Below are 15,633 nucleotides of genomic sequence, written 5' to 3' on the forward strand. Positions count from 1 at the left end.
AAAAAGATAGAGAGGCAGACAGATCAGACAGATGAAGAAACAGATAGAGAGGCAGACAGATCAGACAGATGAAGAAAAAGATAGAGAGGCAGACAGATCAGACAGATGAAGAAACAGATAGAGAGGCAGACAGATCAGACAGATGAAGAAAAAGATAGAGAGGCAGACAGATCAGACAGATGAAGAAACAGATAGAGAGGCAGACAGATCAGACAGATGAAGAAAAAGATAGAGAGGCAGACAGATCAGACAGATGAAGAAACAGATAGAGAGGCAGACAGATCAGACAGATGAAGAAAAAGATAGAGAGGCAGACAGATCAGACAGATGAAGAAACAGATAGAGAGGCAGACAGATCAGACAGATGAAGAAACAGATAGAGAGGCAGACAGATCAGACAGATGAAGAAAAAGATAGAGAGGCAGACAGATCAGACAGATGAAGAAACAGATAGAGAGGCAGACAGATCAGACAGATGAAGAAACAGATAGAGAGGCAGACAGATCAGACAGATGAAGAAACAGATAGAGAGGCAGACAGATCAGACAGTCAGACATGGTTAAATAGATAAAAATTTGGGGTAGAAAATAAGGACTGAGGAAGTTTTGTTTGTTGTGATGTAATAAAAAATGTAATAAAGTGTGTGATTAATACTGTATGTAGTATAAAGTGTGTGATTAATACTGTATGTAGTATAAAGTGTGTGATTAATACTGTATGTAGTATAAAGTGTGTGATTAATACTGTATGTAGTATAAAGTGTGTGATTAATACTGTATGTAGTATAAAGTGTGTGATTAATACTGTATGTAGTATAAAGTGTGTGTTATTGCAGTCATGAGGTGAAGATGTACACAGTGCTGTATGTAGCTGGGTGTTTTAGGCGTGTCTGGTTCATGCTATAATCCAGTGTCTGATTGTAAACTGTTCTTATACTGGAGCTTTGAACAGGAATAACGGAAGCCCCGCCCTGGGAACTCTTCTACACTCAGCTCAAATCTATTTCACGTAAGATGTTTTCTACACGCGTTTAACACGTGACACTGTCAAGAGGAGAGTTTCTGACGGATACCAAACAACAGTCTGCGTGAAGGCAGAGGAATAGTTCAAGAGGCAGAAACCACAGCAGTGAAATAAATCTCTTTTCTGAGGTGTTTTATGATGCAGTAAAAGCAGAAGAGTCACGCTAGAGCTCTCACACACACACACACATACACACACACATATTATCCATACACACCTATACACACACACACACACACACATATTATCCATACACACCTATACACACACACACACACACACACACATATTATCCATACACACCTATACACACATACACACACACACACGCACACACATTATCCATACACACCTATATCCACACAAACACCCAACAGACATGCGCACACGCACACGCACACACACACACTGTGTTGTGTATGGAAATGTGTGTGTATGTGTTTGTGTGAGTATGTGATTTATATGGATGGATGTGTGTGTGTGTGTGTTGTGTATGGAAATGTGTGTGTGTGTGTGTGTGTTGTGTATGAATATGTGTATGGAAATGTGTGTGTGTGTGTGTGTGTGTGTTGTGTATGAATATGTGTATGGAAATGTGTGTGTGTGTGTGTGTTGGGGGGGGGTCTTTAAACACTCCATGTAATCAGAATGAAAGGAGCGACTGTGTGAAGGAGGTCATTGCCATGGTAACAGGGCAGGGGAGGGGCTGAAGCTCTTAGGAGAGTTGTTTAATTAGATATTAATGGTGTAGTTGTGTGTGGAATGAGGGGAATTAGGAGGCTAATACTTGCAATCGGGTAAAACGGGCAATTTGCAAAAGTAATGGCGCCTTGATGTGTGTGTGTGTGTGTGTGTGTGTGTGATATTGCAATGCAATCCACTGAGGCATTTTCCCATGACACTAAGAGACCTGTGCAGCTGTGTGGAGATTTATTCTACTGTAATTAGCTCTGAATTACTTAACATCACTTAACACACCGTCAGCAGCAATACACAACAACACAACAACAAGGTGTGTGTGTGTGTGTGTTGTGTATGGTTGTGTATGATATGTGTGTGTGTTTTGTAAGTATATGTGTGTGTGTGTGTTGTGTATGGATATCTGTGTGTGTGTGTGTGTAATTAATTAATTAATGCATTGTTATCAATTTTCCAAAGATTAGATTATAATATCAGACTTTATTTATTTATATTTATTATATTTATATTTATTAATTATATATTTTTATTGCATTACAAAAAAGTCTTTTCTGTCATGGAGATGTTTTCCTTTTTGGTAAAATACCCGCTACAGACACCTCACCTCACATGAAGTTCACTTTTTTTCTTGGAATTTTTGGTCATAACTGGTGACATAACACAACGCTCTCTCTCTCTCTCTCTCTCTCTCTCTCTCTCTCACACACACACACGGAGTAGGAAACACCTCCATGTTCAATTTGACCTTCTGACCTGAGTTCGAGTTCTGAAGGGTTTAGGGATTGTTTTCTATAGATAACCTCTGCTGTGCTGTCATTACACACACACACACACACACACACACACACAGGAAGCAATAAATTCACATTCAGACAGCTGATACTAAATTCAGACTCTGTAAGTCTGGTAGATGCAGTACAGTTTTGTGTGTATGTGTGTGCATCTTTGGTTGGTTGTGTTGTGTGTGTGGATGTGTGTGTGTGTGTTGGTTTTTCTTATATCTTGTTTATGTGTGTGTGTGTGTGTGTTTGGTACTGCCCAGTTCTACATCTCTGGCTGCACAAAAACATGTTGCTTTAGATTTATTTAAAAGTTCAGAAACGATCCCACTTTAAAATCTGACCCCTGCCTTTAATCCTACTGTTCAGGTCACATGACCCCTTTATTAATGCTTATATTACTAGCACTGCTGTTAGCGTGCTCCACACTGTAGCCTGCTATTACTATCACAGGTTCCATTAAAACAAAGGCAGCTAGCATGCTGCTACAAGCCCACAAAGACCAGTCCAAAAGTCTGGAGGTGGAGACGGATCACAGCGTTCGACAGCTGGACTTGTTATAACAGGCGTCTCTACAGAACATACCCCGACACCTGAAGAGGAACGCCGGACGCGCCACGTAGCCACAAGCCGCTGAGCCGCTTAAAATGATGGATTCCACCTCATTCGGATTCAGCTGCTAATTAAAATGCCTTGTCCTATTAAATCAAGCTGACATGACTGTAATCTTCAAGCTATTTCCACACCTGGATAAGTGGAGGCACGTCTTCAGGATATCACAAGTCCAGCAGCTGGAGATACACCCGGCCGTTTCACGCATCGCGTATTAGGATTATATCTGGAATGTAGTGGAAGAGCACTAAAGGCAGATTTACACAGATTTAAAAACCAATTAAGCCTCTTCAGGACGTCTGAGACACCCTTTAAGCACACCCTCGTACATCATACATCATACGAGTGCAGACGTAGCTGTCTGTCTGATACAGTAAAGCGTGAGTGGAAAAATAAAACAGAGAACAAGAAAACACAACAACATAAACAAACAAAAAAAACACAACAAATCAGAAAAGACAACAACAAATCTGAAAAAACAACAAAAAGTCAAGAAATCAGAAAACACAAATAAAAAAATTGCATAAATCAGAAAACAAATAAAAAATTAAACAAATCAGAAAAAAACTAACAAAAATTAAATAAATCAGAAAACACAATGAAAAAGTAAACAAATCAGAAAACACAAATAAAAAATTAAACAAATCAGAAAAAAACTAACAAAAATTAAATAAATCAGAAAACACAATGAAAAAGTAAACAAATCAGAAAACACAAATAAAAAATTAAACAAATCAGAAAAAACAAATAACAAACAAATCAGAAAACACAATAAAAAAGAAAAAACTAAATAGATAAGAAAAGACAAATAAGAAAAAAAAACAATAAATCCAAACAAAACAGAAGACACAAAAACAAAACCAGAAAACAAAACAGAAAACACAATAAAATCAAAACAAAACAAAACAGAAAATGCAAATAAAAAACAAAAAAAATCAAAAGCAAAATAAAAACATAACAAGTTAGAAAACAATTGTGTTTGTTGCCTTAAAAATCCAAACAAATCAGAAGACACAAAATCAAAACCAGAAAAACAAAACACAATAAAAACAAAACAAATCAAACAAGAAAAATAAAAATAAAAAACAAAAAAAAAAACTAAAGCTCCAAAAAGTTCCAAAACAAATCAGAAAATGCAAAAACAAATTCATTCAACTAAAAAAAAGTGTTGGACACTCAGCACACAGATTTGTTTACGTAGCAGAAGAGGGACGGGGCTACCAGAAACTGATGCTGGATGAGAAAAACAGTTGAAGATGGTCGACGACACTCTGGTGGACACAATGTCTTGCAAACATCTTTTAAATTAGCTCGAGCTGTGGGATTTATTTTTAGACCGTTTTAAAAATCCACCGTTTCTTCTAAACACTGAAGCTAGCATGCATTTGATTCCATCTGAGTGTTTCATTTCAGACGCTAAGATCCTTCCATTATTCTAATATGCCCTGAGTGTGTAGTGTGTAGAGAATGGAGAGAGAGAGAGAGAGAGAGAGAGAGAGAGAGAGAATGGATAAAGAAAGAATGGATAGAGAGAGAGAGAGAGAGAGAAAGAGAGAGAGAATGGATAAAGAAAGAATGGATAGAGAGAGAGAGAGAAAGAGAGAGAGAATGGATAAAGAGAGAATGGAAAGAGAGAGAGAGAGAAAGAGAGAGAATGGATAAAGAGAGAATGGACAGAGAGAGAGAGAGAGAGAGAGAGAGAGAGAGAGAGTTGATTTCTAATCAGGAATCATACTCACCTGGATCATCACACAGGAATCTGGGCACAGAAGTGAAAAGCCCTCAGAGAAAGCAGACAAGCCGCTGATTTGCTAACCGTCTGCTAATATGGAGCTAAAGAGCTGCACTCTTTTATTTATTGTGGTGTAGTGCTGAGCGCTGGTCATAAACACAGCCGGACATGCTGATTCTGGAGACGGAAAGTGATTTGTGAGGATGTTTGTCCACTTTGAAGCCAAAGCCATTCTGACTGGTCAGAGGTTTAGATCAATAAACTCGTCCTATTACACTGATGATCATTTCAATAGTAAGACCTGATACAGGGGTTAGTATAGTGGATGACCACACCAAAAATTGTTGTAACTGTTAATATGAACTTTTTTTGCATTTTCTGCCTCGGCTTCAGCGATTTTGAACAGTCTGAGGTAAAAAAAGGTCTGCAACAGGTCCCTACTTTAAATGTAACTCAAAATGGATCAATTTTTTGACGTGCAAAAACAAAAACAAAAAATGCAACACAACTAAAAACAGCACAGAAAATAGAAAACAACCCCCCCAAAAAATAATAATAATAAAAAAAATAAAATTAAAATAAATAAATAAATAAATAAATAAATAAATAAATAAATAAATAAATAAATAAATAAATAAATAAAAATCCATCAGGAAAAGAGCATATCGGAAAACAAAGCCAAAAATAAAACAAACCTGAGAAAGAAAAGAAAAGAAAAACGGGATGGAATAAAAGCTTAAAAAAAAAGTCAACAATCCAGACAACAAATCAGAAAATGCAACATCAACAAAACAAAAAATCATAAAGAAATCAACAAAAACAAAAAAAGACAAATAAAAAATATGAAAAATAAAAAAATAAAAAAATGAAAAAGCAATAAAAAAAACACAAAAAAATGAACAAATCAGATAAAAAAAAATGAAACCAAAAAGATATGAACAACAAAACTAAAAAAAAAAAAGCACAACACAGAGAGCATCAGGCTGAGATCTGGAGCAGACTGTAGAGATGCAGGAGGATCAAGAGGAAGTCGGATTCTGAATGAAAAATTATTTGTAAATTATTAATTCATGTAGTGTTACTGTAGAAACTCACACAGCGTTTATAAGAGTGTGTAAACTCTGAAAAGCCGGATTATTCTAAAGAAGCCGGGATATTCACCTGTCAATCATCGCTGAGTCCTTTCCTATAACTCTGTGTGCTTTAATCCTGCCTGGACTGATCAAAGCTACAAATCGTCTTACGATAAATTATCATTTCCTATAAAGCTTGTAAAAGCCTGTCCTGATCCACTTCCATTCTGCTTCAGTGAGGTCACCAGATTCAAATTTCCCTCAACAACAAAAGATTTCTAAGCGGTACAAATTTTCACCATGAACCTAGACGAACGTGAAGTCTATAAAAGACAGATTAAAGCGTGAATTTCACGTGAATGGCGTCTGAATCGGCGGGTAATTATCGCTAAATCCTGGCTAAATTACTGCTACTCTCTGCAAATCCCTCGATTCAGCAAGTCAACAGTTAGAGTTAAAAGTTTCATATCTTTCTGGAACCCAGGAAATGTGTGGCAGATATATGATCCGTTATCACCCACGCACAGCTGCTCGACTAAGCCCTCGGGAACGCTGCTCAGACGTGAGTGTGGTCAAAAAAGCAGATTCATGCAACATAGGTGGTCGGGCTTGGTGTGTTGTTTGGGTGCCGTTCCCATGGAAGCTAAAACCGAAGATGTTTGTTATCAAGCACGAGATGGACCTTGTTGGCAGCAGGATGGATGGAGTCCAGGATGGCAAAAGGAAATCAGGTTGAGGGATTGAGCGTCTCTGTGCTAACTACTACTGACGGCCCCTTGAGCTAGAACTTTAATCCTCTGCCTGCTTAGTCGTGTGCTGTATTAGATTTCTCGCGAGGTATGTTCCTCAGATCCTGGTTCCAAGCAGAACCTGGTGTTAAATTTGCCATACCAGCTATCCACTAATCCTGAAAGCTAAGCTAAGAACGAATCATTACCAACCGGTTAATACGTGGAATCTAAGTGCTGAGGTAGAGAGTAGATAAGAAAGGAATCTGCTGCGGTCAGGCTTTTGTTGCAGTTATGGAGAATTACTCAACACCTTCTGACCAATCAGAGTGAAGAATTCAACAGCGCTGTGGTGTAACATTGTAGACTGCAAAGCAATCTGAGGCAACTGATACTTGCTGCTGGAAATATGTTCTAGGTTATGAACATCAGCGTGATGATGTGGTAGATTGACCTCCCGACCCTGTCGCTGCCGTCAACGCCGTTAACCATAGTGATAAGCCACTGACGATGACATCATCCAGAGATAAAGTGCTTAGGCCTCGCTAAATAACAGACCAAGCCACTTTCGAAAGCAGACTGTGTCTCATTGGGATAATTATTATTATTAAGTAGTATTTAGCATTTCCTGTGGTTTACTTTCTCTCTTTCTTTCTTTCTTTCTCTCTTTTTTTCTTTCTTTCTTTCTTTCTCATTCTGCCCCGGTTCCTATTCATGAACCCTGAGTTTCATAAACTCATGATTTACGCTGCCACTTTTGGAGATTTCAATTGGCCTGTGATCAGAAATACAATGAGCCAAGATTCTGTCGGGGGTCTTGGTTATGTGGTCACATTAAATATGATATTTATGTCTTTTGAGACTCAGGCAGCTGCCTTTGATTACAAGAAAGAAAAATATCCACAGATTTATAAAAAGCCAGGAGTTTTGAAACATAAAACCTGACACCTAGTTTGCATGGACCTATGTTGGAGCCAGGCATGCTGGGAAGCTTGCAGACATGCTGTAATTAATGTAATAGGTCCCCCTTTCCAACTCACTCATAAGAGAGATAAAAGGTATCAGGGGAAAAAACCCCAGAGACTGTGGCTACTGGATGGGGTTATCTTCTCTGGAAGCATGGAGGACCTCCAACCGTTGGGGATCACTCGGTGTCAGCATTGAGTCAAACAACAGAGCGTGATTAATGATGCTCAGGGCCATGTTGAACCCCAGGCGACAGCAGGAACACCGTAAAATGCAGCAGGAAGTCGGGCTCAGTGAGGGGAGAGAGGAGGCCATTAGTCAGGAATGTGACCTGGCTCGGAGAGGTGGAGGAAAAGCCTTGTGTAGTGACCATGGGTCAGAAACTGGGAAAGCGTCCAGAGAACGTCTTGAAGAGACTTTGTGATCACTAAAAGCATGTCAATCAAGCTAAGAAAATAAAAAGTGTTTACTGGAGGGCTCTTGGCTTTATGAACAGGTTCCTCTTGGAAAATAAAAAAGAGTAAGGATTCTGAAATGAATAGCGGCTGGGACTGGTCATTTATTTAGAGTGGTCAGTGACATCAGAACTTTTTTCTTCTCCAAATATTAAACCATTGTACTCGCTGCAATGTGGCTATTGCAGATAAGTTCAAAGCCATTCACCATTTTATTCATGTGGTGTTTTTAGTTACATGTCTGACCTTCCAGACATTGTCCTTTTTAAAGAACTACTACCTAGCTAACATTCTCCATCCATTATTCACTAATTTTCTGTAGCAAGTATCCTACCCAGGGTCCCTAGGGACCCCAAGCCTACCCATAGGACTCAAGGCAGGGGACATCCTGGACAGGGTGCCAACCCATCACAGGGCACAATCACACACATACTGGCACATTACAAACAATTTAGAGATGCCAATTAGCTTACAAGACATGTCTTTGGACTGCGGGAGAAAACTGGAGTACCTTCAGGAACCCCTCTGCCCCCCCTAAATCATGGTGAGAACATGCAAACTCCATGCACAGGGTAAAGGCAGAAATCAAACCCCAAACAAAACACAATTACACAACCCTCAGCAGTATGTTAAGTTTGACCCAAAGTTGTCACACAAATAAAAGATTCTTGCACATGGTAACAAGGTAACATGGTAAGGGTATGTAATCATATACTGTATGTGATAATTATTTTTTACCCTGAAGTAAATGGTGGGAGAAGGGGGGAATGTAGAGGCAAGCTTGTTAGCAAGGGCAGCACTGCCCTCAATGTCTCCCCAGAATTACCTTTGCTAGTTACTGGGGTGGTACCATCAAGACTACATCATTTGAACCTTTACCTTGGGAAGGTACATGTAGTTTCGATTTAGTTAGCTTTAGCAAGAGTTAGCAAAGCTTTAAAGTTCATGGAAAAAGATGTATCCTTGTTTGTTCCCCTGCAACAAGGAAAGATACAATGTAGTTCATTTATTTTTTATTCCCACAGATGGACAAACCAAGACCAAGTCTTGATTCCTAGATCCGATGAAGTTCTGTTCAAACCTTCAAACATTACGCTGCTTGTTGCTTCCAAACACTGAATCTCAACTCTCAACAAAACCGTGGAATCTGGTAGAAAGAGTCCAGGGAGGGGTGAGAAGCTATTTTAGCCATGTTTGTTTAGCGCTTCTGGAACTTTAACCTGTATTTGTCTCGCCTCCTACACTGGACATTTTACAGAAAAGAGAGGAAAAAAATTGCCGGAAACAATATAGAGAGGAGGCTAACTGGACAGAGGATCCTGTGGGCTGTGTAACAGCTTCTAAACCAGCTCGAAATTACAGCCTCTGAAACCCCAGAGCCAAAAGAATGCGGTTTAAAACGATGACGTTTTCTACCATATTTTCCTTTTTTCCCCACTCTTTTCTTTCCTCTTAAAGTACATCTATAGCTTTCAGGGTTTATGTTTTATTCTCTCTAGTGTTGTTTTTATGTATCTGACAGTCTGCTTTCTACATTTTAGAAACTCCAAGCTCAGGACTGCCACTTTGTGGTCCAATAGTCCCCGATGGTGCCTGTAACGGTTCACACATGTTAGCCGTACATCCGCTCTGTGTAGAAAGGACGCGATACAAAGGATGAGCAAGTGGTAGGCTGCTTCAATATCGCTCTCAGCCACAGTTTTGTCCTGTTGGATCTTTCAACCTGGGCTTAAATATGCTAACAGATGTACGCTTTATGAACAAAAAGCAGGAATAGCACCAAGGCCAGCAGCTAATGTTAGCAGGGTTTTGTCTTCCCTCACTTTCACACAGAAATACTAGGCTCAGTTTTTGGCATTACTGTATTTGCTGTTAAAGTGGATTATTTTGAACTTTTCTAGAAGCAGGAATAACAGTGCCTCCAATGGTCATAATAAAACTACACAGCAGAATTATATGAAGAGGCGAGAAAAGAGGCTGATTTCTTCCTAGCCCAGACTGTAGAGTCATGCAGCATATCAGTCACAGATATGTCAAGTTATTACAAAGAATCACACGCCCCCTAGATTTGCCATGCATTACGATTAATAGAGCTCGGAATGAAATTGTTTTCAAGGTATGTTTGTTTGTTATATTTGTTTGTTTGTTTTTTGCATCAAGCTAGCCATCTCGTATCTCGTATACAGATAACAGTGAACTATAGAGTCAGTTTTAAAGATTCAACATGCAAATATACCTGTATGTATGGTGATTCATCTGAAGCTAATACTATATAACTTATTTGAAGGTATGTTGCTGTGTTTATTGCTAATGCTATGCTGCTAAAGGCTGTGAGCAGATTTGATGCCACTTGCTGGACTCTGAGAAACTCGTGCTGGAGTTGAGAAGACTACTTCTGGGTAGGGATTTCAAGTTGAGGGGTGTTTTTTGGGTCTTTTCCTAGTTGGTAATTGAAAGTTACACCCTCTAGTCAATGACAGAATAAATTATTTAACCTCATCATCATATACAGTGTAAAAGGTGGATTATTTTCTCAAGCATTGATTTCTGCAGCTTTAGGAGGAGGAGGTCGAAGTGTACCAGCGAAGCAAAGATCATCCAAAAAAAAATCAAAATACAAATGAAGCAAAGGGACAAAGGAACGTTTTGTGTGATTTGAATGTAACAGCAGTCTAATGGCCAGCTTGCTATTCTGACAAGTAGTGCTTTCTGACTTTTTTTACTTTAACAGCAAAACAATATCGATGATGTAAGGTGCTTGTAAAGTGTTTGTCTAAGGTAGAAAGCTCAGTGCACATATTTACAGGTTTTTTTGTTAACCAATAACCCTGGAAAAAATAGATTACCTGCTGTCTTTCTTTCTTTCTTTCTTTCTTTCTTTCTTTCTTTCTTTCTTTCTTTCTTTCTTTCTTTCTTTCTTTCTTTCTTTCTAACCATTCTTAAAAAAATCTATTAACTGATGTCAACTAAATATTTCTATAATGTTAAAAGTCTAACAATATTGATCGATAATGAACTCAAGAAAAGGGGCGGGGCTTCCAGTAGGTGATGTCAGTTCATATCAGAGAGTCGATCATCAATGTGGATTGGTTCATTCGCTATATTTATTTTAAAAAAAATAAAGCAATAATTCATAACTCAAATATATTTTTGAGTGATAGCATACGTTCATGTCAAAGCAAAAAAAAAATAAAAATAAAAAAATAGCAAATTTGGGCTGCGATGATGACACCCCCAAGCTCCGCCCTAACAGTTATAGAATTGTAATACTGAATTGGGATCATTCAAATAATAAATATAAATTAATTATAAACAGATTATGTATTTATAAATAAATATACATAAATAACCTGAAATATGATAAATATATTATAATAAATATAAATGAATAAATATAATGTCACACTAGATGTCCAAACCAGCGACAACACAAAGTTGAACTTTATGCAAATCCGGAGGGGGAGTGAAGACAGTACGCTTTGCACATGATCCATGATCCATTGATTCATCATCAAGTGGAACGCTTGATCGTCGATAAACATTGTTACCATGGCAACAAGTAGTAGAAACACCCAATTTGTTGCGACTTAATAGTTTAGAAGTTGAAGTTTAGACATTGGAAATAAAAATAATAATAATAATAATTTACTGGTGTAAAAGTTTATCTGGGCTTACCGCAGTTACACAGCTTGTTTTCACAGATGATATACAGTGTGTTTAAATAGTGAGTGGGTTTTTTTCCACTGACTCACAGTGATCCTATGGTTTCCCACCAGGCTTGCATTGAGAGTTAATCAAGTGCAACTTTTACACTGTGTGTGCCTTTTACGATTCAAGAGACCAAATCTTCTTGGAACTCTTTTACACCTACGACTGTGTGTTCCATCTGATGATGAAGACCTGCTAACAGTAGACCTGTGATGAAGGACTATATCTGCTTCACGTCCTTGATAAGAGAAGAACTGACGTGAGCTTAAGGTGAGAAGGATGTCCGTCTGTATGTATCGTTTACGATGAATCATGTGCTTTTGTCTAATTGTTGGATTTGAAACAAACACCAGAGCAGGACTTTAATCTCTACTATTTGAGATGGATGAAAGCTGGCTTAATACGGAGGGAAATGAGTGACGAGCTCGTGAGGAGCTCATACAGAGGGAAAGCGATGTACAATTTCATCCTGAGAAAAAAAATGTAAAAATGTTAACCTTTTGCCTCAGAGCATAACCTTTGTCAATTTTCATAAGATTTGCCTGCTGAACATCCAGTTGAGTCGATCGGATGACTCTCTCCAGCTCGCAGGTTTAAGGTGGCTTCAGGGACGATAAATATTCCTCACGCATTCCTAATCATCGTTCCTAATCTTCACAGCAGCTGTGTCAATGATTAGAGGAAAAACACGGCACTTTCACTGTCCCCCTGCCTCGTTCCCTGTTGCACAAAGGCGAGCCAAACAACATGTAGGACTTCCTCGCTGTCTGTGCATCAACATATGCTTCCAATTACAACCTCAGAAGGTAGAAAAGGCTAAAAAACTGAGGAGCGTAGATGAATGAGAAGCCGTCACACTCTTTCGCTCTCAAAGCTCAGTGAACTCAAACTCTTGGAAAGGACCCTCTCTTTCTGGACTTTCAGACACAGTGCATAATAATAATCCAAACTCGCTGTAAAGATTCATTCATCCGTGACACGGACGTCGAGACGGACAAGTCGAAAAAGAGAAGAGGAAGATGGGTTTGAAGTGAGGAGCATGCAATGGAGCTGAACTTACCTTCCAGTTCAAAAATCCGTGCTGGAGAAGAAGTTCTTGGTGTCCTTCGTACGATTATTATTATTATTCGTTTTCTTTTCCTTCTCCTCTTTAGTATTTGTCCTAGCTGCAAAAGATCAAACGTATCTCCTCACAGCTCCAGGGAGAGACGTCTTCGCCATGGTTGTTCAGCTGGAGATAGATAGACACCACAGCTGAAACTTAGGTCCAGGATAAATGAGGGCTTTTTTTGAAAGCAAAATGCAGGATAGTTTCTTGTATGCTCAGGTTGGCTTTTAGAACCGGATCTCTACTCTGACTCAACTCCAAACTCTGAGAGAGAGAGAGAGAGAGAGAGAGAGAGAGACGCCACCACAAGCCGTAGCATGAGTCCTCCCCTTCTGATCCCGCCCTCCCTCCCTCTCCCTCGCTCTCCCTCGCTCTCCCTCGCTCTCCCTCACTCTCTGTCTCTTTCCCTCCCTCCCCATCTCTCTCTCTCTCTCTCTCTCTCTTCCGTCTCTCCCTCCCTCCACTCAGTGGTTGCTGGGGTTGAGGCCATGGGTTTGGGGGGAAGGGGGTTTAGGTTGAACAGGAAGGCACATGCCTTTGCACCAGAAACGACACTGAAGATGTTTAAAGGATTTGAATTTAATCAGTTTAATGGAAAGAAAGAAAGAAAGAAAGAAAGAAAGAAAGAAAGAAAGAAAGAAAGAAAGAAAGAAAGAAAGAAAGAAAGAAAGAAGGAGAACAGTTGTATTTGCTGTGTGAAATCTCTTCTTAATTATGGCATTGTGCTTTTAGTGAATGCACTGCTTATTAAAAGGCACGTGAAGGAGTGTAATTTTAGGGGAAGCATGCCAAGAGATGGATTTAGACTGAACTTTCATGTAAAAAGAAAAGAAAAAGAAAAGAAAAGGGTTTTTTTGTGTGTTGTTGTTTTTTTATGTTACTCATCCAGATTTTTTACAGACAGCAAGATGTGGCATGACATGGACGACATCTTCACTGTCAAATTAACATAATCGTAATAAAATACTTGTCACTTGTATATTATTTTTCTTTCCTAAATGGACTCAGTACATGGCAGGACGAGGTGTTACCTATGTAAAAAGGGGCTTGAGTGGGCAGAGCCTCCAGGAGATCAGTTAAAATCAGTGAGTTTGAAAAACCATCAAGGTTCAAGTCTACTGTCCTATCTGTTAAAATTATTGAGTCTCTTGCGCTCTGCATGTTGCTCTGATCAGGTTCATCTTAACGATTAAATTCTTCTATAATGTGCCCGAGGTGAAGTAAGTTTTAGGTTCAACAGATACATTCAACTACAGCGTGTCTCTTAGGGACCGTCAATAAATGACTCGAGTTTTGTATCATTCGATTGGTAATTTATTGACGGTCCCTAAGTGAACATCTGTTGAATTTCCAATTTAAAAGAGTTCCTTTTCCCCATCGTAGGATGTTGTTGTTGTTGTTGTTGTTGTTCGTTTGAGCCTGCACTGCCCACTGTCCTGTTACACTGATGAAGGAATGCAGAGTTACATAAGCGGGATCTGTATTGGACAGTGTTTAATAGCTGAAGGAGTGTCTGGTTTAATGTTTGACTCTGACCAGGAAGTTCTTGCCAAGCTCAAAGAATTTTAATCATGAACTCCACTGGAACAGCTTGTGGGTGTTTTCGTATTCTTAAACCTGGACCTTGATATTTAATAAGTATCCAGTAAAACGATTTCTCTAAAGCAGGCCAGTTCCTCATGAGGATCATGATTGTACACACCAAACCACATCAATGACTTCAGTGTACAACTGAGCAACACGTAACTTGCTTACTTACTCGAGACTAATCCTTACTCCGGTGATTTTAATCTCCTCTGGATAGTCTAGACGTCTCTCTAATGTAAGATCTGCTGCTGTGATCCCAGGCTGCGTCTCAATCCGCTCACTAGTTCACTACTCAGTCAAAATCCTTTGGAAGGTTTGATCCTTAAAATAATCCCACAATGCACTGCAGAAACCAGGGAGCAGCACTATGATATCCTGATTCACCACCTAGGTAGCTAGAGAGCTGATTGAGACACAGCCGTGAGCACTTTCCTCTATATTCTACAGAACACTCTCAATTAAAGTCTGGAGGTTTTCTTCCTCATGTCATTTCAGGGAGTCTGCTTGTCAGCGCCGTGGATCTACATCTGGATGTACATCTGGATTTCTGTAAAAAGCTGTGTAAAACAGCTGTGTAAAAGTTTATATACTGTATATAGACGTAGACGTTTACATAAAAGATGGTGTTGATGACTGCTCCAACTCTACAACATGACAGATTTTATACCTCAGACAGATTTTTATTCTTTTTTATTTATTGTTAATTATCATTTAATCATAATAGTCAGACTGTTCTGGCAATCCATCTTATATATGTGCTGTACAGATTATTTTATTTTATTCAGATTTTTTTCCAAAGTATTCTACTTTTATGAGTCGCAAAGCATTTCACTACATACCCTTGTTCTATATGTGTGTGTGTGTGTGTGTATGTGTGATAGATAGATAGATAGATAGATAGATAGATAGATAGATAGATAGATAGATAGATAGATAGATAGATAGATAGATAGATAGATGCAAACATCCAAATCCAATCTGCTACACACCCTGCACAAGACACTTGTAAATATCACAAGGTTTCAGTACACACATTTTCATCCTGTTTACTTTATTCTGCAGTGAGAGAGACTGTGTACATGATGAGAGACGCTGTTCTCTCCAGTGAAGAGCGCCATCTGTCGGCCACCTGGAACACTACTCCTCTCGCTGGAAATCACAGC

The 15,633-nt window shown here is 39.0% G+C and overlaps 1 protein-coding gene across 4 annotated transcripts in view; it reads right to left on the bottom strand.

Moving 5' to 3' along the window:
- LOC131356000 (tensin-3-like) overlaps positions 1–13,188 on the bottom strand; it is a 63,270-nt gene extending 50,082 nt beyond the window's left edge. For 2 of the 4 annotated variants that reach the window (XM_058394708.1, XM_058394705.1), the window contains exon 1: positions 12,836–13,187. The gene's annotated coding sequence lies outside the window, so the exon portion shown is untranslated. Of the gene's footprint in view, positions 1–3,247; positions 3,340–12,835 lie in introns of all 4 variants that reach the window. The other 2 variants (XM_058394706.1, XM_058394707.1) reach the window with 2 other exon arrangements.
- Positions 13,189–15,633: the final 2,445 nt, after the last annotated feature.

The sequence above is a fragment of the Hemibagrus wyckioides genome, linkage group LG07 (assembly GCF_019097595.1).
Source record: "Hemibagrus wyckioides isolate EC202008001 linkage group LG07, SWU_Hwy_1.0, whole genome shotgun sequence".
NCBI classification, from domain to species: domain Eukaryota; kingdom Metazoa; phylum Chordata; class Actinopteri; order Siluriformes; family Bagridae; genus Hemibagrus; species Hemibagrus wyckioides.